Source organism: Mchenga conophoros, linkage group LG14 (genome assembly GCF_057382185.1).
Source record: "Mchenga conophoros isolate Kocher_MC1m ecotype Shallow Benthic linkage group LG14, M_conophoros_male_GT1.1, whole genome shotgun sequence".
In the NCBI taxonomy this organism is placed as follows: domain Eukaryota; kingdom Metazoa; phylum Chordata; class Actinopteri; order Cichliformes; family Cichlidae; genus Mchenga; species Mchenga conophoros.
The window spans coordinates 5,737,981-5,765,816 of NC_140539.1; the positions used below are offsets into that span (position 1 = coordinate 5,737,981).

The 27,836-nt window shown below is 43.5% G+C and overlaps 1 protein-coding gene and 1 pseudogene across 8 annotated transcripts in view; one reads left to right on the forward strand and one right to left on the reverse strand.

The window, feature by feature from the left end:
- Positions 1–9,814, reverse strand: part of fat3a (FAT atypical cadherin 3a) — a 176,872-nt gene extending 167,058 nt beyond the window's left edge. For all 8 annotated transcript variants that reach the window (XM_085244878.1, XM_085244880.1, XM_085244875.1 and 5 more), the window contains exon 1: positions 9,713–9,814. The gene's annotated coding sequence lies outside the window, so the exon portion shown is untranslated. The remainder of the gene's footprint in view (positions 1–9,712) is intronic.
- Positions 1–27,602, forward strand: part of LOC146559144 (uncharacterized) — a 55,967-nt pseudogene extending 28,365 nt beyond the window's left edge.
- Positions 27,603–27,836: the final 234 nt, after the last annotated feature.

Genomic DNA, 27,836 nt, shown 5'->3' on the forward strand with positions numbered 1-27,836 from the left:
GGGAGCCATTATGCCCATATTGTGGTCTAAACCAATCAGATATTGAGATGTTCAGTTCAAAGCCTTTGAGGCACTTTTAATTTTGACTTTCTTTTTATTTTATATATCTTGAGATATTTTAAGTTTAAATTTCAGTTCAGCGAAGCACTTTAAGCACAAGAACGTTTTCAGTACCGTATTTTTCGGACTATAAGGTGCACTTAAAATCCTTTCATTTCCTCAAAAGTGTGCCTTATGTATGAATTCTATTTGTGCTTACTGAACGTGAACAGATTTATGTTACACAGCACTCAAAAATCTGTCAAAATGTTTTAGTATGACTTCGGTAAGCAATGAAGCCACACCGCTTGACGGACTGTTGGAGCATTACAGCTACCATAGTCAGGAGCCTTGCAGATTAATACGTACCGTGCTTCAACATAATATTACCGTATTGCGTGTGTATAAGGACCCAAAAATGGCACCTGTTAAGAGACATGCTCATGAAGCAGATTTCAAATTCTATCGGTCATGCAGTATGACATGGGAATAGAGCAGCAGCAAGAGAATTCAACATTAATGAATCAATGGTACAAAAGTGGAGGAAGCAAGAAGAATGCATTTCATATCTTAGTAACGTACGTCTGCCATAGAGTTGCTAGCTTAGTGGGCATCAGTGAATTGAACTGGCATTTACTTTCTACTGAAATGATAAATTCAAAAAAACGGACAACCATTTAATTGCCCATATTCATCTGATTTCTAGCAACAGAAATTCAGCAAGTGGTTATTAAGCAGAAAGGTGGATAAATAATGGTAATACAGCTAATGTCCTGAGAAGTAAGTTTCACAATTGCCATGAATGAGGAGGCTTTGCATCCAGCTTGCGGTGTGTGTGGCAACTGCTACAGGCAGGACCTGAAGCCAGTCAAGGTGCATCTAGATATGCGTGGCATTAAAAAAAGCAAATACTAGACCAGGGGTGTCAAACTCAAATACACAGTGGGCCAAAATTCAAAACTGGAACAAAGTCGCGGGCTAACGTTAATATTTAATAAAAAATCTTCCTCCAGATATAAGAATGAATCTTTTCTTATGGACTCAAACAAGTTTTGCTGAAAAACTGAATATGGAACAAGCAAAGCTTAATACTAAACTATATATATATATATTAGCTGTATAATACCAGTAGGCCAGCTCTAATAGTAACTTGGTATGGCTTTGCGGGCCAAATTTGGCCCGCGGGCCAGAGTTTGACACCTATTTACTAGACTAAACGCACACATTTAGATAGGGATGGGTATCGAAACCCGGTTCTTGTTGAGAACCGGTTCCCACTGTTCCAATTCCTTGGAATTGTTTGCCATTTTTGCAAACGATTCCCTTATCGATTCCAGTCGCCCCGAATGACGTCACCACGTTGCGGAGCGTCATTTACCTGGCAGTAGGGCTGCTCAATTAATCGAATTTTAATCACGATTACAATCTGGGCTTTCAACGATCATTAAAAATGACTGAGCCGATTATTAGCCCCTCCCTCATTTACACCTTATAAACTGGTCCTGGCGCAAAAAAGGTTGGAGACAGCTGATCGAATCGGCAAAGCCTGTTTCTGGAATATTATGGTTTTGTTCCTGCAAGCGCTTTTTATGCAATTTTTGCAAAGCTTTATGTGGAAGGAAACCGTGACCGAGGACAAGCTGATGGCATCAGATGTAAGTACAACTCCTCCGGTTTCATATGCAAAACAAATTATTGCACTAGCTTACACGGTTCAGGTTCTACAGGGATTTAAAAATAGTTACACAACACAGAGCGTGCTGCTCTGACCGGCTTTAAAGGGTTAACAATGACTTTAAAAAATAATATAAAATAGTGTGCAACACCACTGAAGTTTTTTTACCTCTCTTTTCAACCAACAGCAGTCACTCTCCTCTCCAAATAACTTCTGCTTAGCTTTCCGAGCTTCCCTCGGGTCCTCTTAATCAGCGGTCTCCAACCTTTTTTGCGCCACGGACGGTTTATGCCCGACAATATTTTCACGGACCGGCCTTTAAGGTGTCGCGGATAAATGAGGGAGGGGCTAATAATCGGCTCAGTCATTTTTAATGATCGTTGAAATTCCAGATCGTAATCGTGATTAAAATTCGATTAATTGAGCAGCCCTACCTGCTATTACTGTGCATTTAGGTGACCATGATGAGAGAGACAGAGTCTGGCTGCCTCAGATGCTGGCAGTTCTCGCTGCAGTCTACCGGTAGCGTCTCCTTTCAGGCAGGATAGACGAATGTCACCGAGCAGTGACTAAGTTTGTGGTAAAAGGCTTGCACAGCAGGTGCCCCCGATTTGCCACAGCAGGTGCCCCCGATTTTCAGTAAGTGAATGTGTTTAATTGTAGGCAGGGACATTACTGGATATTCTTGTTTACACAAGAATATCCAGTAATGTCCCTGCCTACAATTGCTACAGAATAATTTATGGAAAATGGAATCGGAATCGTGAAAATCTTATCAATACCCATCCCTACATTTAGATGTAAAATTTCTGATATGTTCACAGTGAAAGCCTCACAAGCCTCACATCTAGGCAATTTAGCTGTCAGGTTTCAAAGGATATGTCAGCTGGTTGTTGAGTTAAGATATATTGATGGTACATAGATTACCAACTTTTTAGCTCGATTTCCTTGATGTTTCAGTTTATTTGAAGTGTATGTTTAAATGTAAGCATCCCATCAGATCATGGGGAAAAAAATTCGTTTTTGTTTTTTTTTTTAAACTAATTTGTGGTGCTAAGCACAGTGTCATAGACAAAGGACTGGGATGCAGTAGAGCTGCAGTACATGTGTGAAAAGAGCTTATGGTGAAACTGTGAACAATAACATTCTCTTACTCACACGCCAATTGCACAAACGCTGGGGATGAAGCACTAGAACACAGCAACAGGCAACCCCCATCATGGATAAAGAAGGCATCCAAAGAAATCCCCCAACTCTCTCCCTCTCATACACACGCAGGAAGATGAAGGAAGGGGGGAGAGGGCATGCAGAGTGCTGGCATTTGGCTCAAACAGACGCTCACAAAGCTCTTGGGACCCCAGAGATGCAGGAAAAGCAGGGGGAGAGTGAAGAAGGAGGAGGGGTTGCAGCAATGCCATTTCCAAGCAGCCAGCCTGTGGAGCAAGGCACTTGGAGAGAAGGAGAACAAAAAGAATAGAGAGAATAGCTGCATCTTCTCCTCCCCCTCCTCTCTTTCTTCCATGTGGAGGTCAGTGTGCTCAGTGGGGAGGATCAGCCACTGCAGCCAGTCCTACAGTGCTCTGCAAAGTGCTCTCACATATTATCTGCAGCAATGCAGCCCGTGTCCTGATATGCAGCCACAAGAACACAGAAACAACGTCAAGGCTGGAACATCTATCAGTATACTGCTAAAAAAAAAATCCCGTCTAACATCGGAAGCCCAGCCTCATCCAGCAATGTTACACTGTCAGAAATTGCTCAGAGCTGCTAGGCTTTATTGTGAAAGGAAAATGTTAGTCATGAGGCTGAATTGTTAATAAATATGACTACAAACCTGTTTCACTTGATTGCAAAAATGATGCAGCTCTAAATCAGCACCAATCTAACAAGTTTAGGTTTAGGTAATGAAATATGCACATGCCACATTATCATCAAAAGTACCTGGAAAACGAAGGTAATCTAAACATTTCTGCCATCTTTAAAGGCAAATCTCTAAATTTTTAAATCCCACATCACACACGATAATTACCACTCAGAGGCACAACAAAACATCTCCAGCTCAGTTCACTTGTGTTTCCTCTGTATCATGGACAACTCATGACACCTCCTACACAAGACAGTTCTGAGGCAGCAGAGCTCCTTCCTCAGACTGACTCAACCATAAAAAGTGCTTCAGGAAATTATTCCTACCATTCTCTGTAAGTATAAGACGTGGTTGTTCAAACATACATATAGTATGGGGTTTTTTTTTTCAATTTAATTCAATTTATAAATGGGGCCAAATCTTAGCAACTGTTGCCTCAAGGCAAGTTGTAGCACACATAGAAAAACAAAACAAAACCAAAAAAAAAGCGTTTCAAAAGAAGAACTCATCATGTTACATTCCACAGCATAAATCTAAGTATTTTGTGTCCTAAATATGAATATTGAATTGCAGTTTTCTGTTAGTGTTTACTCTGAGTAATTCACTCACATGGGACAAAGTTTAGACAAAAAGGCTTATAGTTGCATCACTCCCACAAACTTAATAACCAGGTTTAAACAAATCTACAAATAAAATATGAGAAATATCTCATACAAGATGATATCTTTTAGTATGTACAAAAAGCTATAATTAAACCTGCCACACTGCAGTCTAAAGCAGCTACTGTATTCCAATTAGACCTTGCATAACAGGTAAAGGACAAGGGTGTAAAGAAGGAATTGTTTAGTATGATAAGAGGTGATGATGAAGGGAGGAACTGTTGGGAAAGGAGGAGTGGAAAAGGAGCTGCACGGACTCTGGCAGGGCAGAGCCAATTAACAGTGGATGCCTAGCTGGTGTTGTCTACCTGATGAAAGGTGAGAGGAGGAGGAAGCACCTTCATACTCTCTCCATCTTTCTGGCATACACACACACAGTAGCAGATGTGTGCAGATACGCACATGACCGATTTAAGCTGACATAGCAGTCTTTCTCTCTCCCTAATATATATATATATGCAATGCTTTTTCTGAATACTAAACAGTAGAGAAAAAAAAGGCACCTCATTGCTATTGGTGGAAAAATGTATCATGTCGACAAATAAAAAAAAGTGGCATCATGTGGGATTTTATTGTTTCGGAATGATGTGAAAAATTTGGGAGTGACGGCAGCGAGATCCAGCGGGCGAGAGAGAGAAAGAGATGTGTAACGTTTAGGGTGGAGTGCATAGCTAGTGTGTTGTGTGATTGTTGTTTTGCTTTGTGTCAGTAAGGGTACTAATGAACGTCACAAAGGAAGACACCATCTCCACTGAACAATGTCTCCAGGTGGAAAACCGGAGGAATCATACGCCTGTTGTCAGGCCTGCAGGGTTTATCCCTGTGGTGTTCTCCCCTGCCTTGTGGCGGACAAACTTTTTTTTTTTTTTTTTTACTGGCAAAAATAATTTGTGGGACATCTTATTATGACAGCTGATTGTTCTCTCATTTTAGTTTTAGTAGTTTTTTTTAATGGTTGTACAAAAAAAAACCCCAAAAAAACAATGAAATGAAAAAATAACTGTACATGCAGACATAAGATTGTGCTGAAAACAATGATACCACACAAGGCAAAAAAAAAAACATTTAAAGGTGAAATATAAATGTAAAATCAAAAGCAGTCAAATATGGCCAATTATAATCTGGAACTAAGTGGGTTAACTTTTTTTGCTAGGCCCCCCTTTGTTTTACAAGAATAATGCCCCCTGTATCCCACTGTAACTTTACTGTATAAAGAGCTAACATCTCCAAAATGTCAGGAGTAAGTTAGTCATTACAAGAAGTGTTTGTGAACTAAAAATCAAGAATGTGGGATACTGTCTGTCCGTGATTTGGAGAGCCCAGCGCTGCTCCCGATGCAGGGAAAACCAATTCTGCAGGGGAGACCTCCCTTGGCACTTGTGCAGGTGAAGCCAAAGGGAAGACATGCTTCACCATATTTTCTAGTCTTTGGCTTGGAAGGAAGTTGGTTTGGAAACATATTTGGCGATGCTTCATCTCCTGCTTTGCATTTGTCTGGGAGCCCCATCAAAAACCTGTCCACTATGCCATCAGTCTCCAAGCGTGTTTTTTTTTGTTGCTTTTTTTTTGCCCCGGGGGGCGGGCCCCACACTTTGGGAATCTCTGGTTTAATTCAACAAAGCATGAAAAACTTAGGTTTAAATTTTTCATGACAGTGCAGAATTTCTGACATTTCCCATATGGAAAAGAAATAGTAAAAACTTATATGATTTACTCATGAAAGTGGCCACTTTCTCATTACTTTCATACATTGTTTTAGTAAGTATCCAGAACATACAAGTTTCATTATATAATTTTTCAAGGGATCTTATATCTGTTTTCACTCTTGTATGCTTTTCATACAAGTTTCACACAAGACAGATACAAACTTTATAAGATTTATATATATCTTTTCCATATAGGTTTGTTTAAGTGTAAGCATGTAACAATTTTATTTTTTTCTAACAAAAAACTTAGACTTGTGTTTGTGAATGAACCACCTCAATTGTGTAGCTTTCTGGATTTTATACTTATTAGGCTACATATTTATTTATTATACAGGCTATACAGTAAAGTTGGGCGATTAGACGAATATATTGACTATTGACAATAGGGTGAGCCTATACCCATCATTTTTACAAGAGCGATTCATTTATTTATCATTTCCCCATGAGTACGTTTGCTAATAATGTTGGTTGAAGCTTACAGAAGCAGTCAACAGAAAAAATAATACCGCTGTTTCAACAGCACACTCTTCCAGCTGTGAACAAATGCACCCTCCTCAGAGTGCACCAAAATGCAGCGACTCATTTACTGAAACTCATAACAGAAAGAAAGAAAGTTAGTTCAGAAAAAAACAAACATTTTATTTCTTTCTTCTTCTTTTTTTTAAACCCACAATGGGAAACAAAGAGAAATTGGCTTCTTTTTTCCACTATAACCGTGTTTACAGGCAGCTCCGGTGTTTGTCTTACACACTCAACCAAACAACAAATACAAAATTAAACAAACAGTTAGGGCTGGGCCATATTATACCATTCACGGTAGTACCAGTATAATGTTAGGCAACGATAGGAAAATGAAATATCGCGATAGAATATGAGTAAAACGCGCATGCGCAGTGCCTTTGTTTTCATACGCACATGGCCAATTGTTGAGTGAAACAGATGAACCAGAATTGGTTTGTAAAAATGGTGCAACTTCAGTGATGTGGAACTGGTTTGGTGTTTGTCAGTCAGATACACGACAAAGCACATTTTTTTGCAGAACATGCAAGCGGCCATCGTTATTGTCGTATTTGTCGGACTAAGATGCTCTTAAATGTGGGAGTAATCTGGGTCCTAAACTCAGTATACTTCAGGTCAAACGAACACTGCAGCATCACTGAGAGTTAAAAACTGTCTAAATTCTTTCATCTTTAATAAAACGATCAGCATTACTGCTTTACCAGGTGTAACTATGAAGTTTAACTTCCAGGCATCCATGAAAACAAAATTTATTACATTTAACGGAGTTAGAAGTTAGCAGGAAGCTAGCGGAAGTTAGCTCGCTAGTTTCGCGAGTTACCTAAGCATGATATTGCATGTTCTGACTGAGAGATTTCTGAAAAAATTAAAACGTACAGCTCTGTTATCACTTCCAACATAAATGAAGACAGGAAACTAAACAGCAGTGACGTTTGTAGGGTTACTGAAGTTGGGCTAGCTGGTATATAATGATGTGCTACGTGATCGCTTGCGACACAGCTATGTTAGCATAACATAAACAGTGAAGCTGGAGGACGAACACTAACACTTTTCCACTTATAAAAGTTAACGTTAAGGTTCCTCATGGTTAGAGACAAATGCAATCGCATGGCAGGATGCTGTAAACGGACCAAACTTCAGTCAGGAGAACAACTGAGATAATCCATCCACAATACGAGGTTAGTCATTAATATACTGCAACAACATGGGAATAGAGCAGCTGCCAGAGAATTCAACATTAATGAATCAATGGTACAGAAGTGGAGGAAGCAAGAAGAATGAGTTTAATAAAGTTTGATTTATCTGACTGCTTTGTTTCGCTTAATGTGCCTTATAATCCCGTGCACCTTATGGTCCGAAAAATACGTACTGCACCTCTTTTTAACTTCAGTGGATATTATACATGGTTATGCTCAGGATATGTCAGCCCATTTCTACTGGAAATGCCTTTTGGTTAAACTTTCAGCAAGGAATTTGCATTTGCACTGTTATATTTTTATAAAGCTTTAATGTACATAAAAACCAGTTTCTTGTTTAAGTGAAAATAAATGGAAGGTTGTCTTTTTGCGCTAGTAATGTTGTGGAGTTGTATTTTGTCTCGCATCAATTATATCGTCAGTTATATCGTTATTGCAAATTTTCAAATATATATCGTGATAAATATTTTTGGCCATATCGCCCTGCTCTACAAACAGTTACTTAAAAATCAAAATGCCTCTTCCAGCGAACATTAAAAAAAAAAAAAAAACAGATTCTCTGCCGTATTGTTAAGTCTACTGTTAAGTCTTTGGTGCATCTCAAATAAATAAATAAATAATCCCAAAAGTAGCTATATTAATACTGAAACAAACAAGAAAAGAAGGCAAAATATTCCCTCCAAACAAAACTTATACATTGTAATTGCGCAAATCAGTCCGTGCATGATTATATTGCTTCGCCCATCAAAAAGTCTGCACAAATATATCCCCTATTGTTGGTTATTGGACTGACGATTGTCAGTTGGAAAATTTTTACATATCACCTCGCCTCTGTCAGTGCGCCCCAGGGTGGCTGTGGCTACATTGTAGCTTGCCATCACCAGTGTGTGAATGTGTGTGTGAATGGGTGGATGACAGGTTGTGTAAAGCGCTTTGGGGTCCTTAGGGACTAGAAAAGCGCTATACAAATACAGGCCATTTACAGGCCATTTACTATACAGTACATAAAATTAAAATTCACATGTAACTGAAACGTTTAATTATGCAGGCTACAAAAAATAAATTAAGTTTAGATTATATTTATATGAAACCTGTATACTTACTGAATATGTATACTTCATTTTAACCATATGTAATATCTACATATGTGTGTGTGTGTGTGTGTGGGGGGGGGGTTAAAAAAGGTTTTGATTTTGCCACCCCATTTGATGTCCATGCCGCCCTAGCAAAATTTCTTTAGATCCGCCCCTGCCAGTGCACATGGTGAAAAGCGCACACGCAAGCTACAGACTTTTTCATTAATGCAGCTCCACCCTTAAGATCGGCCTTACTGGCCGCTAGTAACCTTGATGACATAGCTTCTCTTCACACACCTCCCCTCAATGCCCACGGGACACTTAAAACCAGTCCCAGTTGTTGCTTCCATCTGTATGTCTGCAGCAACACACATGTTAACCTCGAAACTAGAGCACGTCTGCATCGCATCACATCACAAGAAGCATCCGAGGATTTCTCCCGAGCGCGTCCAGTATCATGAAACACGACGATTATTTTTATCATCTTCGTTCCACTCCCAGAGCACTGCAGCTCCGGCGATATGAGCGCTGCTGTAGGCGACAGCATTACAGAAATCATTCACATAAAGGTGCGACGGAGGCCTGCTTTGTGTGTGTGTGTGTGTGTGTGTGTGTGTGTGTGTGTGTGTGTGTGTGTGCTAAAGTTGCATGACCAGTACCACACAGCTGGGCTAGTCCCGGTGGAGCAAAGACAGCTACACAGCGGTTCAGTCATGGCGGCTGCAGCGGAGACTGGACCACTAATGGTCGGAGCCCGCCGACCACCGTTTTCCCTCCATACCGTGAGGTAGCGCGCACCTACTGCGCTGTAACACGGCGAAAGCAGCAGCTAGAGCTCATCTCACCTTCACCATCCCTGTTTTCAGTAAGGAGAAAAGAAAATGCACTACCGGCTCTCCAGAGCCGTCCCCCGCATTCACTTCGCACCTTTGCCCCCCACCAGCCCCTAAGCTACATGCGGTTTCCCGCGGAGCTCACCCGGCCACGCTACAGAAGACCTCGGTACGAAAGTCCGTCCAACTCCGCACGATCCTCCAACAATGACTGCAGAATGTCCGCTTCGATCTGATCCGCGCCCCCGCTCTGCTGATGCTGCTCCGCGAGCCGCGCGCTCACGACGAGGCCGGGGCGTGTGCAGAGATGCACGGGCAGAGCGCAACCTGCCGGAGATGCACAGATTTAACCAATTCTTTGCTCCATTTAGTCAAGTCAGCTTAGCTAAAGCTGTCACTAAACAGCTTGCTTTCGCAGTTTGCTTTGGTTTATTATCCATGTGCAACCCGTTTTGCAGCATTTGGCTGATTCTGAGCAGAGTGAAGGCCTTTACACTTCAGGATTCCTCCATCAGTAGAAACATTCAGATCACTGTGGTACAAGTTCATCTTGCCTTCCTCCGTAGATGCTTGATTTTGGTGTCTCTTTATTTTCGGCTGACAGCAGAGGTGGGTCGAGTATCCAAAAATTGTACTCAAGTAAGAGTAGCATTACTTTAAAATATTATTACTCAAGTAAAAGTGAAAAGTAGTCTCAAAAAAAGTTACTCAAGTAAGAGTAAAAAAGTACTTGGTGAAAAGACTACTCAAGTAGTGAGTAACTGTTTGAAATGTCCAATTTATTTTTTTAAATAAATGCTATCAGACAAACAAAAATTAATAAATATACAAATCTTAGTATTTTCAAAAGGAATATATGTAAAAACATCAACAAAATAAGGCATAATAATTCTAATTTCCAATTTCAGTTTTTCACAACATAAAGCTTTTTTCACCAATACCTACAGTAAATAATATAAATATATAAACAGTGCAAACAATTTCCAGTGACAAGATATGCTGTAAACTTTATATTCATTTTTGCGCCAAATGGCACAGCAGCCTCAGAGAAAACATTAGAACGAGGCATCTTCAACATACATACAAAGCAGCTCATTTTACCATAAATTGTATAAGTGTGCATTTATTTCTGCATATTTAGCAAAAATGTGCCATTTCTTCACACAGTGAAGTGATGGTTAAGGTTCTTTCTGTGAAGCTGTAACTGTTTAGCAGTGAACAGGAGTCCTGCATGACTAAGAAGTCCTTCACAAGCTCCAGATGCAGGAAGAGCTGTACAGATTTTGATTGACAGCTTCTTGATGTGGGGAAAGCCATGCAATAGATCCACACCTCCAGTGAATGGACATGAAAGGTACCTCTCCAGCTCCCCTGCTTCTGGCTTTCCTGAGCCCATGGATCCATTTATCTTAGTCGGTTAGGCTGCTGTTTGCGCTGGACTCATCCAGCTCTGAGTCTAGGTGATGTCTGATGAAGTTGAGACCTGTGGAAAGAGGTATGGTTTCCAAAATAATTAGGTCTGGTCATTATAGTGCTGTATACACTGCCAAGCTGCGGATGTTTAGCAAGTAGATTTGATTATACTAGAGATGTTTTTTACTAACTCTTGCTGAAAAACAAAATCACCCGCAGTATTGCCTTCTGTTTTAACAGTTAAAGAAGTAGAGACGAGCTGTTTGCATGTGCGTTGAACTCTAGCGTCATTAACCAGGCTAGCTGTTAGCTTATAGGCTATAAGCGTGAGCTATAACGGTGTGTTCACACCGAACACGATGGACGCGAACAAAACGCCCCAAACGCCCCTAATTTGACGCGTGCACATTTGCACCTCTACGCGTGTCCAAGAAAAATCCATCGCGCCTCAAAATTGCATTGGAAATGTGGGAGGGATGTGGGAGGAAGTTGTGCCAGACCGGTACCTTTGCTAGATGGCAGCTGTCGAGCTAGCGTTTGAAGAGAGAGTCTCCCTTCTCCATTCACTTTCCCTCGCCCAGTTTGAGGACCTGTTGTCCCGCGTTGGTCCAAGCATTGCCCGCCTAGACACCAACTACAGGCGCTCAATCCCACCTGCAGAGCGCCTGTCCGTCTGCCTGAGGTTAGTTAGTTACTAAGGTTAGTAGTTACTAAACAACTACCGTATACGGTAGTCCTTTATTGATACCTGTGCTAATATGCTAAACTATTGTTTATAGACTGCTAACATGGATGTGCTATGCTATCAATGAATGCCGTCGGTGTTTACTGATAGCAAACTGTGGTACGGAGATGACTGTTTATAATATTTCTAGTGATACTCAGAAGGTCTCATCAAGTCCTGATTTAATTCAATTTATGCTGTTATCAGTGTTTGCATTGATAGCATGGCTGTGGTGTCACATCAATTTATGCGCTCGGTGTTTGCTGATATCAAACTGTAGCATTAGGACCACTGAGTTAACCTTTGTAGTGATACTCACTCCTTTTTATTTAGACCTGGTTTAATTCTGGTATAGTTGAATATTTGTATATAACCCCTGCAGCTGTCAGACTCTATAACAGGGGTCACCAACCTTTATTAAAACAGAGTTAGATAAAACTGTGAACAGTTTGGTTCATCTTTAGTTACATGGTTCTATCTTGATAAGCTATGTCTTATCACAGATTAATTTTTCAAAAATATTAATGATTTAAGCAAGGAAAGAGCTACATTTCAACATACAACTCTTTATTTCTATTAATGTCTTACTTCATTCCTACCTGATTGACATGTTTAGGAATTATGAGTGATTGGCACACTGTAGTTGTAAACGTTGCTACCAATCAAATTATGATATGTTAAAGTTAAAATAAAACACAACTGTTTTAGATATTATCTAATATACATTTTGTAATTATCCTTATAATTACAAAATGTTTTATGTAAGATTTAAGTTTTGTGATTTAAATCTGACATCACAAAAGTTTTTGGAATTTGACTAATGTATTTTGTAACTGCAGTACACATAATACTAATTTTGAACAATTTTGTCCAGGTTCCTTGTCACCAGGGACTCCTTCAGGACCATCGCGTTCAGTTTCAGAGTCAGTGTGTCCACGGTGAGCCAGATCACCCCCCAGGTAGCGACGGCCATCTGAGACTGTCTAGTGGACGACTTCATGGCTGTGCCTTCACCTGGAGACTGGCGGTCCATCACAGAGGGAGCGCTGGAACTTTCCTCTGTGCTGTGCAGCTCTGGATGGCAAGCACGTCCAGACAAAGGCACCCCATATATCATATAGGAGACACACACATTGATATACACTAAATATTTATTTCATTTCTTTTTTGTGGTGCCCAAATTTATGCACCTGCTTGATTTTGTTTAAACAATTATTGCACACTTTTTGTAAATCCAGTAAACTTTTTTTCACTTCTCTAATATCACTGTGTGTCTCCTGTATGATATTTAACTGACATTTTTTATTGTAACAACCAAGGATTTATACAGGAAAATAATGTCTATTAACAAGGTTGCCCAAACTTTTGCAACCCACTGTATTAGTATATTTTGTCATTAGTATAATATGAAATAAATTCTACATGTGTCAAGTCGTGTGCCAACATTTGCTGTGTAGTAGAACTGAGACATTAGTCATTATAAAAATTTATTTGAAATAATATTAAAATTCTCAAACAGAAAAACATTAAACATAAATATATAAAATATAAGAATTTACAGAGAGACAGGAATTAAAAAGGACCAGCTGCTCTCCAGAGCAGGAACAAGGCTGAGGAGGAAATGCTCCATTGGAGACTGGTGTGGACTCTTCAGGGATACCAGGATGGCCAGCTCCAGCGCTGATGGACCGTCCCTCATCTGCCTCGGAGCCGTCCTCCTCTGTGGGCCTGTAAAACAGCACAAAACACAAAGAAATGAGAAGGCTGCTACTAGATTTTAATTTCAAGATTGAAAAAAAAAACAAAACAAAAACAGGATATAATCAGATTGGTTGTAGATATTTAGTAAAGGTGATCACAAGGCAATCCCACCGACTAAAAAGGTATCAGTGCTTGCTGTACATACCTGTGGGTGCAGCAGCAGGAGCTCAGAGACTGGGGATGCTCTGCTGCAGAATCAGTTGGTTCTATCAATACAGTATTAAATGTTAACAGGTTGAATATAATAATCAGAGTAGACAGTGGTCCCTCATTTATTGCAGCAGGGGTTCTCAGAATAACTAGCCCCTGGTCACGCACTTTATATACTGTTTTCCCCACACACATGAACATTGGTCACAGTTCTCACAATTGATTCTCAAAGTGCAAACCTTTGTAGATTGCAAAACGTAAAAGTATTATTATGCCGTGGTTTGTCTTCATCTGCCTGCCACTTTCGTGCGCCTTTTTCCCTCGTGGTGCAGGTGTCTATTTCCTTTTTTTTTTTTTTTTTTGTGTCCCGTTTGGATCTTTAGCCATCAGAATTGTTGTCTTAAGGCCAAGAAAGATGCCAAGCGGATTTATTTTACCAAGTGGATCATCATGGCCTTGCCATATTGGTCCATTTGATTGACCTTTATTATAATTATGAATTTATTTTATTTTCAGTTGCTACAAACGGGACAGACATGACTGGGGCATAGGACAGGGAGAAAGAATGAAAGAGAGAGAGGGAGAGAAAGAAAACCAAAGGGGAGAAGAGACGGTGAGAAGGGGGGGAAGAAAGAAAAAAAAAACACCTGGGTCGCCTGTATGGAGAAAAAAAACAGAAGAGAAAGCAAACAACAAAGAGCAACATAATAAAAAAAAACGGCACCATCACAATAAACTAGCTAGCAGTAGATATCAGTAGATACTAAATAATAAACGATATTGTGCAGCACGCAAGATAGACAGCGCACAATGTGCTTTGAGGCAGCAGCCAAGAAAGCTGTAGTCCGCGTCTTTGAATACCCGTGTGTACACCTGTGTGCATACCTGTGTGGATCAGCATGCTTGCATTCCAAAGGTTTCTCCATGTAACGATCTGCTAGGGAGTGTGGGGAGCCACAGCCCCGTCCTCCAGGGTATGAAGCAGGTATGCGTGATTCAAGATGGCGCAGAGTATGGCAGCCTTGTCGCGAGCTCCCCCAAGCAACAGCTTTTTTCTGTGTTTAATTTTACTTTTCCTTCATTTTTTCGCAAGTAGCACATGTCTCCTTGTGTACGACCGACAAACCTTACTGGACATAAAAGACGGTCTTTCTTATAACTTTCCGGAGTTCAAGTTTTGCAACACGGACGCTCCGTTTGCAGACCCCCCATTCATCTCACCTGAGACGCCTTTGTTCTCTGGCCCTGGAGGCCACAAACGCCGACGCAGAGGGAGAAGATCTGGCGTTCTGGTTCGACTGAGATGGCGCACTAACAGACCACCGTTACCCAGTTTATTACTGGCTAATGTGCAGTCTCTGGAGAACAAGCTGTGCGAGCTTCGGGCACGGATCTCATTCCAGCGAGAGATGCGGGACTGCTGCGTGATCTGCCTCACAGAAACCTGGCTATCGGACAAGGTACCGGACTCCGCAATACAACTACCGGGGTTCTCCGTCAATCGCACGGACAGGTCACAGGATCTTACTGGGAAAAGCAGAGGCGGTGGTGTGTGTTTCATGATCAACAACAGCTGGTGTGATTATGCGAACGTGCACCCGGTCAAATCCTTCTGCTCACCGGACCTGGAGTACCTGATGATTAAGTGCCGGCCATTCTGGCTACCGAGGGAATTTACAGCAGTGATTATTACGGCTGTTTACATTCCCCCACAAGCCGACACTGACCGAGCACTCAGGGAACTGTACACCGTGATCAGCAGCGAGGAAACCGCACACCCAGAGGCGGCGTTTATCACAGCCGGAGACTTTAATAAGGGAAACCTGAAGAAAGTCTCACCCAAACTCCACCAACACATCCACTTTAACACTCGTGGAGATCGGCTACTCGACCACTGCTACACCTCTTTCCGGGATGCGTACAAAGCCCTCCCCCACGCCCCATTCGGCCAAAACTGCACATTCCAGGGTGGCCTTTTGTTGTGGGCAGTCTGAGGTACACCTGTGCACTACTCATGATGTCAGATCAGCATCCTGATGTGGCACACCTGTGAGGTGGGATGGATTATCTCAATATAGCAGATGTGCCCACTACCACACATTTGGACTGATTTGTGACCACTGTTTGGGAGGGATGGTTATATTGTGTATCTAGAATGAATTTTAGGTCTCTACGTCCATCCCATGGGGAATGGGAGCAGTAACAAAGGTGTTGCGTTTATATTTTTGTTGAGTGTATATTTATTAGTTTTAGATGTAGCTTGTATTTTGCTTGTTTACATTATTGTATTTTGCACAACTCTGTTGCTTGTGAAGCTCGCACACAAGAATTTCACTCACATGTGCTGTACCAATGTACCTGTACATGTGATGTGACAATAAAAGTGATTTGATTTGATTTGATTTGTATGGAGGAGATCAAAACTCCAGACATCCAGAGGCCCCCAGAACACAAGAGACCAAGGAAGACCAACAGAGGGACAGCCGCGCCACTGTCCCAGTAAGAGCTGAGAAGAGTCCCAGATGAGGGCTCACTCAGCAGCCGCGGAGCAGAAGCCAGGGGGAGTTGCAGTGACGCGCCCGTGAGCTCCGCCGGCAGCCAGCTGTGCCTCAGTGACCGACACCCCACCTCTGAAGTGGCCCGAGCGAGCCCCAGGCTCCAGGCCCCGATAAGCGGCCGCCAAGGAGTGAGCCGGTGTGTACCCGGACGCCCACCCCCAGACACAAAGAACCACCAACGCATCGACACCTGAGGGAGTCCGCCACTGGCAGGGGAAGTGGTGGTGGGTGGAGATAGGCCTCCAAACCTTGGAGGGCCTGAGATGTCCCCAGAGAGGTGGCATCTGACATATAGACACAGACATACAGGCACACACAGACACAAACATCCATTCCCACTAGGGCTGGGCGATATGACCCAAAATTCATATCTCGATATTTTTTAGCTGGATGGCGATATAAGATATATATCTCGATTTTTTTTTTAAAGCCATAAGTTAAGAACAAAAAGAGAGTTCCTAGTCACACTGTGTCCCAGATGTCACACGGGCACTTTTATTTACATACAGCGTAGATGTACATGAAGAAATTACTCAAAAATAAATTATCAGCATTTATTAAATAATCATGGTCCATAAATAAAAGAAAACAATGTTGTTTTTGTGCATAACAAAAAGCTCACAATTGTGCAGTCAAAATGTAAACTAATAGATGCTGAGCATAATAACAAAGAGACAGATTTCATAGCTGCACCACGTCTCTGAACAGGTGCCGTTTGTGGTCCTTATACACACACAGTACGTATCACTCCGCGAGGCTTCTCCTCGGTAGCCGTAATCCTCCGACAATCCATCAAGCGGTGCAGCTCCGTAGCTTAGCAAAGTCATATTAAAACATTTTTTGACAGATTGCTGAGCGCTGTGTACCACATAAAATCGGTTCGCGGTCAGTAAGCACAACCAGAATTCATGCATAAGGCGCACTGTCGATTTTTGAGAAAATGAAAGGATTTTAGGCCGTGCAGCCCCTCCGGGCTGCATGTCGTTAGCGCGGTTAGCTCGCTAGCGCGGTAAGCTCGCTAACACGTTGACGCCGTCCAGCCCCACGCACGGTAACTCGCTAACGGAGATTTTCCGCTTTGATCTTGTCATTGCCTGCAGGTGAAGCTATGGGGGAGTTGTGTTCAGTGAAGGAGAGGCGAGGCCGAGTAACGTTGCGTAGAGACAAAAGTGGACGGAAGAGAGGCAAACCTGCGGCTCCACAAGTATAATTATAACGTAACATAGACTATATCGATATAAACGATATTGTCACATCTTATATCTCGTATGAAAATATATCGATATTTTTAAAAAACTCGATATATCGCCCAGCCCTAATTCCCACCCTCATGCTCTCATATGCACTTACTCCACACTCAACCAACGTGGATACAGACATAAAGAGACGCTGTACACACGATCACACTCCCCAAGCGTACTCTACGAACCGGGTCTAGGTACCCTTGCCCCTGGAGGGGGGGAACTGCACCCAGACCCAGGTGGTGTTACCCTTTTCCCTGCGGTGGGGAGAGGCAGACCGCCCCGACTCCGCAGCAGCAAGGAGGCCCCACACTCCAGACCGCAGTCGGACGGCCAACTCCTCCTAGCACCCCCGCTCCAGCAGGCCGCAGAGAACGGGGGTGAGAGAAGACTCCAAACCTCCCTCCACCCGCTCATTGTAGTGTTGATGCATGTGTATTCTAAGGTGCAATGAAAAACCAGGGGGGATGGAGCTACCTGCCAGAGAGCAGCAGGTAAGCGCATAGTCCCTCCTGCTAGCCCTCAATGTCTACGTGTATTCAAAATTGAGAGGTGGGCAACGACGCCAGGGGTGAGGTGTACACCCTGATGGTAATTTGTATCGTGCCCACCCCCAAGATCCTATATGTATGTGTAATGAGAGTGTGAGTAATGTGAATGTCTAAGTTGTGGGATAAAATTGAGGCAGAGGCAGCCTGAAGGGGACAGAGGGGGGGGTAGCCTCCTCTGCACCCTGGTGACATACCCCTACTCCAAGGCCCTGCATGTGTGGGTGGTTGTGGTGGAGCGGGAAGAGGGAGGCAGCTGGAGATGGGGAGGGAAGGAAGGGAGGGGCAGGTGACCCCTCCCTGGGGCCAGCTCCCCCGCTGACCCCAGTAGGCACTCCCATACTCCGCGACCCGCCAGGGAAAGGGGGCCCAGGCGCATCCGGGGCCCAGCGCAGCAGCGCCCCCCGGCCCCACAGAGCCCGGGACAGTCCACCCAACCCCACCACAGAGAAAACTGCACCCACCCCACCATCCACTCATCTTCCAGACTACATGAGACAATAGACGCCCAGGCTGAGATCTTCCTCCACCTCTCCTGTATCTCCCCCTCCTGCAGAGAGTTCCTGAGGAGAGGAAAGCTCCTGCAAGGTGTGACAATCTCCCCCACCAGTTGAAGAGCCCCCCAGGTGGCTCGACGCACTGGCGGCACCCTGCGCCAGGGATGGGCCCCCATGCACCCACCCGCCCACAACCCCGGCAACACACAAGCCAGGACCCAAGGCCCCGAGGCCCGGCCAGGGCCCCAGCCCAGAGACGGAGCGCCTCCAGAACCTCACGCCCATCCCGGACCCACCCAGGGGCAGACAGGCTACCAGGTCAGTAACCCACGTCCGTCAGCACAGACCCTCCCCTAGCCCCGCTGCACGCAGCCACGAGGAAACAGTCACCCGAGAGCCAAAAGAGCCCCCAACCGGACATGACCGCTACCCCGGGTTGAGCCCCCCAAGGAAGATGCCTCCGGGGAACCCCCCGACGCCCTAAGCCTGTCCCTACCCCCACACCAATCACAACAATGAAGGCGGGACCAAACTATGACCCCCCACCCCCACTAGGTGATGGAGCTGATCAAAGGAGCCCAGAGCAATTGATCTGATGTGGTGGCAGAGGCTGTATCAAGACTAATGTAATCTAATAGATAATTTCTATATTGGTTAGAATTAAGATTGTTTTTATTTTTCCAGTTCATGAGGACAGTTTTCTGGGCAGTGAAAACCATATGGGCTATATTCTTTTCTGAAGTGACATTATCTAAGCTGCCCAACAAACACACTAAGGGGGAAGTTGGAATGTTACATTTCAGACACTTTGATAAAGTCTTCACATATCTCGCGCCCAAACTTCTGCACTGGTGGACAGAACCAAAGAGCGAGTATGTAATTGTCTGGTGTATTGCCTTGACAGTGTGAGCAGTTGTTGGAAGATGTAAAGCCCATCTTGAACATCCGATGACCTGTATAGTGCACTCTATGTAGTATTTTGTATTGTATTAATTGCAGACTGGGATTTTTAATCAATTTAAAGGTTTTTAAGCATACCTGAGACCAGAAGTTTTGGTCAAAGCTGACTGATAAATCTGCTTCCCACTTTGCAATAGGAAGGGATATTGATTCATCTAATTTAGAAAGTGTTCTGTATATTTTAGATAATAATTTGGGGGATTTAAGAGTAAGGAAATGTGCCGCGCTTGGTGGTGTTTGTAATTCAACTTGACTGAGGTTAAATTTCTTTTTTACTATGGATTTAATTTGTTGATATTCTAAAAATCTTTTCTTGTTGATCCCATATTGTGCAACTAGTCTGTATTATTATGCCGCGGTTTGTCTTCATCTGCCTGCCACTTTCGTGCGCCTTTTTCCCTCGTGGTGCAGGTGTCTATTTCCGAATGAGGCTCATAGTTATGGGTATTTTTGTGCTGTTTTTTCTATTGGACGTGATGGTTATCAAAACCAAACATGATAAATTTGGCAAGCTTAGGAGACACGACACGAAGGAGATTTGTCAATCAGGCTGCAGAATGCAATGCTGTACTGTGCAATAAAAAAGAAAAGAAAAAGAAAATCAGTGAAAAAGCGAAGCAGTGACGGATGAACAGCGGGACCACTGTGTGCTGTTTATTAATAAACAATAAAATATATTCCTAAATGACAACATGCATAAAAGCAGAACGGTATTTGTACGTCAGTGGGAAAATAGCGGTGGCTTGCTAGCTTTTGTGCGGCTTCCCCGGGTCAGCGAAAACTTTAGAGAAAACTTAAGAGAAATGAATGAACTTACCAGGTTGCCCGATCTCTTTACATATCTTCCTCCAAGCTCGGTCCTTTATATTCCTGTCTTGGTACAGAAAGCAGCTGGTATCGTACGGCTCTGGGTTGTTTGCTACCGCATTGATTAGCCTTCCCTCCATTGAAGTATGAAGGGCTTTGGCTGGATCTGCCCCTTTGACCTAGGTCACAGCCACGTCACCAGGCTCCTGATTGGTTGTCGCGGTGCGATTTGCCGCTGGAGTTCAGATTTTTCCAACTCGAGCGGTAGACGCGTAACGCGCGTATGCACAAAATGCAACACAAAAACTCACACGCGTGTTTTTTTTCGCGAGTCAAACGCCTGAAACGCGCTACACTGACGCGCGTTTCAGGCGTTTTGGCGACGCAAATCTGCTTCCGAATTTTCGCGGGAGCCACAATTGCGGGTCATCGCGCCTTTCCATTAACTTTACATGTAAACCTGACGCTCTGGCCGCCTCTATCGCGTTCGGTGTGAACACACCGTAAGTTGTATCTCAAGCTAGCTAACCGGCAAGGAGTCAAAAGGACAGCCGAAGCTGCACAAAACACCCACAAACTTATCTCACTACAACGTAGCGCCGAAAATATGACTCGCAGCTCGAGCTTGACACAGCTGCTGTAACATAAGACTGACATCAAGCTAACCACAGCTAAAAAGATATTTAGAGAAAACTTACCGTTTCCTCAGATTACACGAGTTGAGTTTTTTCACGCTGAAAAGTTGGTTTGTTTTGGCTCTCACTGAAGACACTGAAGACATAGCTGTTCCTTTGTACTGCTTTTAAGCAAAACATTCTTTGTATTAGGGCTGGGCCATACTATACCGTTCACGGTAATACTGGTATAATGTTAGGCAACGATAGGAAAATGAAATATCGCGATAGAATATGAGTAAAACGCGCATGCGCAGTGCCTTTGTTTTCATGCGCACATGGCCGATTATTGAGTGAAACAAATGAACCAGAATTGGTTTGTAAAAATGGTGCAACTTCAGTGATGTGGAACTGGTTTGGTGTTTGTCCGTCAGATACACGACAAAGCACATTTTTTTGCAGAACATGCAAGCGGCCATCGTTATTGTCGTATTTGTCAGACTAAGATGCTCTTAAATCTGGGAGTAACTGGGTCCTAAACTCCATATACTTCAGATCAAACGAACACTGCAGCATCACTGAGAGTTAAAAACTGTCTAAATTGTTTCATCTTTAATAAAACAATCAGCATTGCTGCCTTACCAGGTGTAACTATGAAGTTTAACTTCCAGGCATCCATGAAAACAGAATTTATTACATTTAACTGAGTTAGAAGTTAGCAAGAAGCTAGCGGAAGTTAGCTCGCTAGTTTCGCTAGTTACCTAAGCATGATATAGCATGTTATGACTGCGAGATTTCTGAAAAAATTCAAACGTACAGCTCTGCTATCACTTCCAACATAAATGAGGACAGGAAATTAAACAGCAGTGACGTTTGTAGGGTTACTGAAGTTGGGCTAGCTGGTATATAATGATGTGCTACGTGACCGCTAGTGACACAGCTACGTTAGCATAACATAAACAGTGAAGCTGGAGGACGAACACTAACACTTTTCCACTTATAAAAGTTGACGTGAAGGTTCCTCATGGTTAGAGACAAATGCAATTGCATGGCAGGATGCTGTAAACGGACCAAACTTCAGTCAGGAGAACAACTGAGATAATCCATCCACAATACGAGGTTAGTCAATAATATACTGCAACAACATGGGAATAGAGCAGCTGCCAGAGAATTCAACATTAATGAATCAATGGTACAGAAGTGGAGGAAGCAAGAAGAATGAGTTGAATAAAGTTTGATTTATCTGACTGCTTTGTTTCGCTTAATGTGCCTTATAATCCTGTGTACCTTATGGTCTGAAAAATACGTACTGCACACTGCAGTTTAATGTTGCACAGCACCTCTTTTTAACTTCAGTGGATATTATACATGGTTATGCTCAGGATATGTCAGCCCATTTCTACTGGAAATGCCTTTTGGTTAAACTTTCAGCAAGGAATTTGCATTTGCACTGTTAAATTTTTGTAAAGCTTTAATGTACATAAAAACCAGCTTCTTGTTTAAGTGAAAATAAATGGAAGGTTGTCTTTTTGTGCTAGTAATGTTGTGGAGTTGTATTTTGTCTTGCATCAATTATATCGTCAGTTATATCGTTATCGCAAATTTTCAAATATATATCGTGATAAATATTTTTGGCCATATCGCCCTGCTCTACTTTGTATATGAGGCCAAGGGTGTTCATCCTCTTCAGCTCTAGCGTAGACAATTGGCTCTGCCATGTTTTCATGTGTTTCTTCTTTCCATGTGTCCGCTACTTTGAAGCGCTTGGGCCGTGTCACTACCCGATCCGTACCGGAAACCCGATCCGTACCCCGCATGCGCGAAAGGTGTCTACTTCCGGTCCAAGCGTTTTACGATAGTTACGGGTGGAGTTGAGCATAACTTGCTTTTCGCAAGTTTATCGCCGCTGGTCATCCACGACTCCCGCTGAACGCGTAGCGCTACTTTGAAGTTTGTTTTTCGCGCTACTTGTACGGCACTATGTTGCCTGGCGGATGGACATGTGACCAACATACCACTCTTGAACCCCGATCCTTCCGCCAGGCAACGTAGTGCCGTACAACAGCGGAACAAACAAAACAAATCGTCTTACGATATCACAAAAATCATGGACAATCCATAGAAAAGCCGCACCTGACTAAAAGCCGCAGGGTTCAAAGCTTGTGCAAAAAGTAGCGGCTTATAGCCCAACAATTACGGTAAGTGTAACAAAATCCCAGTTTCATCATATCAGTCATTCTCTTCTGCTTATCCTTGGGTATGTTGCTATTCCAGCTACCATACCCTGCACCCTGGACGGGACGCCTATCTGTCGCAGGGCTAACACGCAGAGACAGACAACTCACATTCCCACCTATGGGTTCTTTAAATAAATAAATAAATAAATAAAGGCAGATGAACAACCATTGATACCAGGCAACTATAAAATGTATATCTTGGCCCCAATATGACTATTAACTCTTGCAGCACCGGGTGTTCGTAATTTCGGTTCAAGTGAATTGATAAACTTTTTGAAGGCAATTGACTCACACAGTTATGTAGATATCCCAGTCCTGTTGTCTTGGGATGCATCACGCTGCCTTGCCTGGGGTTAGTTTCTGTTTTCTGGGGATGAGGGTTGAGTGTGCTCCCTTACCTTCTCAAGGTAAGCTAGGTTAGCCTTCCTGTGTGAGCTTTTCAAGTGCACTTTAAGGTTTGTGGGATTTTTTTCCCTTGAGAAATGTCCCTCATAAATTGTCTCTTTCCACTACAAGACACTTACTTCATTCAAAACACAGTCATATTCAAAGTAATCCCAAATTGGACTCTGGAGCTTTCTCCCGACTTTTCCTGACATGATTCTGCGCGAGGACGGAGCAGCAACACAGACGACTCGACTAAAGTACTTGCCACCTGCTGGCATAATTAGACAGCAAGAAATACAGTGGGGCAAAAAAGTATTTAGTCAGCCACCGATTGTGCAAGTTCCCCCACCTAAAATGATGACAGAGGTCAGTAATTTGCACCAGAGGTACACTTCAACTGTGAGAGACAGAATGTGTAAAAAAAATCCATGAATTCACATGGTAGGATTTGTAAAGAATTTATTCGTAAATCAGGGTGGAAAATAAGTATTTGGTCAATAACAAAAATACAACTCAATACTTTGTAACATAACCTTTGTTGGCAATAACAGAGGTCAAACATTTACTATAGGTCTTTACCAGGTTTGCACACACAGTAGCTGGTATTTTGGCCCATTCCTCCATGCAGATCTTCTCGAGAGCAGTGATGTTTTGGGGCTGTCGCCGAGCAACACGGACTTTCAACTCCCGCCACAGATTTTCTATGAGGTTGAGGTCTGGAGACTGGCTAGGCCACTCCAGGACTTTCAAATGCTTCTTACGGAGCCACTCCTTTGTTGCCCGGGCGGTGTGTTTTGGATCATTGTCATGTTGGAAGACCCAGCCTCGTTTCATCTTCAAAGTTCTCACTGATGGAAGGAGGTTTTGGCTCAAAATCTCACGATACATGGCCCCATTCATTCTGTCCTTAACACGGATCAGTCGTCCTGTCCCCTTGGCAGAAAAACAGCCCCATAGCATGATGTTTCCACCCCCATGCTTCACAGTAGGTATGGTGTTCTTGGGATGCAACTCAGTATTCTTCTTCCTCCAAACACGACGAGTTGAGTTTACACCAAAAAGTCCTACTTTGGTTTCATCTGACCACATGACATTCTCCCAATCCTCTGCTGTATCATCCATGTGCTCTCTGGCAAACTTCAGACGGGCCTGGACATGCACTGGCGTCAGCAGCGGAACACATCTGGCACTGCGGGATTTGATTCCCTGCCGTTGTAGTGTGTTACTGATGGTGACCTTTGTTACTTTGGTCCCAGCTCTCTGCAGGTCATTCACCAGGTCCCCCCGTGTGGTTCTGGGATCTTTGCTCACCGTTCTCATGATCATTTTGACCCCACGGGATGAGATCTTGCGTGGAGCCCCAGATCGAGGGAGATTATCAGTGGTCTTGTATGTCTTCCATTTTCTGATGATTGCTCCCACAGTTGATTTTTTCACACCAAGCTGCTTGCCTATTGTAGATTCACTCTTCCCAGTCTGGTGCAGGTCTACAATACTTTTCCTGGTGTCCTTCGAAAGCTCTTTGGTCTTGGCCATGGCGGAGTTTGGAGTCTGACTGTTTGAGGCTGTGGACAGGTGTCTTTTATACAGATGATGAGTTCAAACAGGTGCCATTCATACAGGTAACGAGTGGGGGACAGAAAAGCTTCTTACAGAAGACCTTACAGGTCTGTGAGAGCCAGAGATTTTCCTTGTTTGAGGTGACCAAATACTTATTTTCCACCCTGATTTACGAATAAATTCTTTACAAATCCTACCATGTGGATTCATGGATTTTTTTTTCACATTCTGTCTCTCACAGTTGAAGTGTACCTCTGGTGCAAATTACTGACCTCTGTCATCATTTTAGGTAGGGAAACTTGCACAATCGGTGGCTGACTAAATACTTTTTTGCCCCACTGTACATAGAGCCTCCTTCGCAAAGCACTGACAAACCTTCGTGGCACCAGGATTCCAAGTTCTGTCCTCTATCGCTCCTTTTAAGACATCCAAACTGCGCAGTTTGGATGTCCCATGGTGTCCCTTCACTTCTCATGTGCTTTCACTAGCATCATCTACCATCCACCCTCGACACAATCATTCAAGATTGCTCTCTAAGCCAACTCATGGTTCCGACTACGTCTAAACAGCTTATCTACCATGAAGTTCAGTGGAGTCGCACTCTGCTCTCTGATGATTTTGGGGGTTATTTTTTATAGAAGAGACTTTCCTCTAATCAGTCATTTTGGATGTGGGGAAAGGAGGACCCAAATGGTGGATTCTGACTGAGCTGACTGAGCTGACTGAGCTACGGCTACAAGCTGGGCAGCTGACTGAGCTACGCTTCAGGTTGGGCAGCAGACTTAATTATGTGCAGGGGTCCAAAGGTGATGGAAATCCCCAGTTCAGCCTCAGACTAGACCCCAGGGTGATTTTCCAACTTTAAAACAGTCTGATTAATGGCTGCACAAACAGTATCAAATTCCACAGTTTTGGTGTTAATGGGCTCTAGTTTGAAAACTCCCGGCTCAGAATGAGCAGAAAAAAAAAGTTTTCTTCACTCCTTGAACAACACACCTCCCCAGGAAAAATAGTCACTGTTTCAGCAGGAAATGAAGAAATGTCTTTGTTACTCACCACAGCCGGTTGTTCCGAAATCCGTGAATCCGGCTGCGGTGAGGAGCGCCGGCGGTGCAAACGTCGCTTCCCTAACGATGCTGGGGCCGGCGTGCCAGGCTGAGAATCCACCAGCGGGCTGGGCCAGTGGGTAGCCTGGGTAGGAAAGTGAAGCTGGAGGGTGGAGAACAGGAAGTCCATGGTGATCGGGTTGAGAGAGTCCACTAGCCAGGGAAAATTAAAAAGTTTTTAAATTTTTAATCAACCCTTCCCCTGGCTTCTCCTACCACAAATCACACATTTTGTAAACTTTGTCCATTACCTCCCTCCTGAGCCTCTCCTCAGAGTCCACTGGATCCATGTCTGGCGAGATCATTCTGTCATGGTCTGCGTGGGGATGTGGGGAAAGGAGGACCCAAATGTCGGACTCTGTGTGGTGAACAGTGTGTTTATTTACAGTGCAGTAAATATTCACACAAACAATCCCTGTGCGTTCTCCTGACTATTGCACCGTGTCTTCCTCCCCAATCCGTCTACCTCGTGCTCTCCGTTCCTGTGTGTCTGCACTCTCCATGCTCGCTGTTCTAGCTTTCCATGCTCTTCCTGCAGGAAACAATAGAAGCAGTTGTCAGGACACTCAACTACTGCGGGCATGCACTCACTGGACTTGACACTAACGGCACTAACATGGAGTCTGACGCAATGATTCTACGCCGAGGAGCGCTCAGCCACACTCTTAAGTCCCCGACGAGGCTTCATTTGCTGCAGGTGTGTGTGCTCATCTCCTTCAGGTCTGCCTGAATATTAAGATTTAAAAATTTAGTTGGTATTGATATGGCGAGTAACCTTCAGTAACAGTAATAAATCACACAGCAATAGCACATTCATGTAGTTGTAAAAAGCATGATAATATATTAAGTAATCCAAAGTATTCAGAATACGTTACTGTCATTGAGTAACGTAACGGAATAAATTACAAAATACACTTTGGGGCATGTATTCTGTAGTCTGTAGTGGAATACATTTTAAAAGTAACCTTCTCAACACTGGATATGGATTTTTAAAAATATAAACTTTATCCTGTTTGCTTTTGAATTATAAACAAAGATAGACTAGCAAAGAGCCCCTTACTGTCTGTCCCTCTTTTACTATTTCTTTCATGAAAAATTCTCTCGCCATATCAACACGTTGGAGCTGCAGGCCACGTTCCTGGAACTTCGTCACTTTCTGCCTTGGTTGCGTAGGTTCCACGTGATTGTCCAGATGGACAGCATGGCTGTGGCGGCCTATATCAACCGGCAGGGGGGGGCTGGGCTCTCCTCCCCTCTGCGAATTGGCTGTGGCAGTGGGCTTACCGCCGATTCCTCTCCCTCAGGGCAGTCCACGGCTGTGTCCCAATTCAGGGTCTGCACGCTTGAAGTACGCGAACTACGCGCACTACGCGCACTACGTACGGTGCGTACTATAAGTACGAGAAGTGCGGAAGTGAGAGGCTTGTGAAATGGGACGGTCTAGCCTTCATCGCACTGTTCAGGTGGCCTAGCACCCATGATACTAACCGCGAGAAACGTTACATACAGCTTTGTGTGACAGAAATGAAGGAGAAAAATGTTTTGTTGGTCATTCATTTTTGTCATGAACATCCATCCATCCATCCATCCATCCATCCATCTTCATCCGTTTTATCCGAGGCCGGGTCGCGGGGGCAGCAGCTTAAGCAAAGAGGCCCAGACCTCCCTCTCCCCAGCCACCTCCTCCAGCTTATCCGGGGGAACAC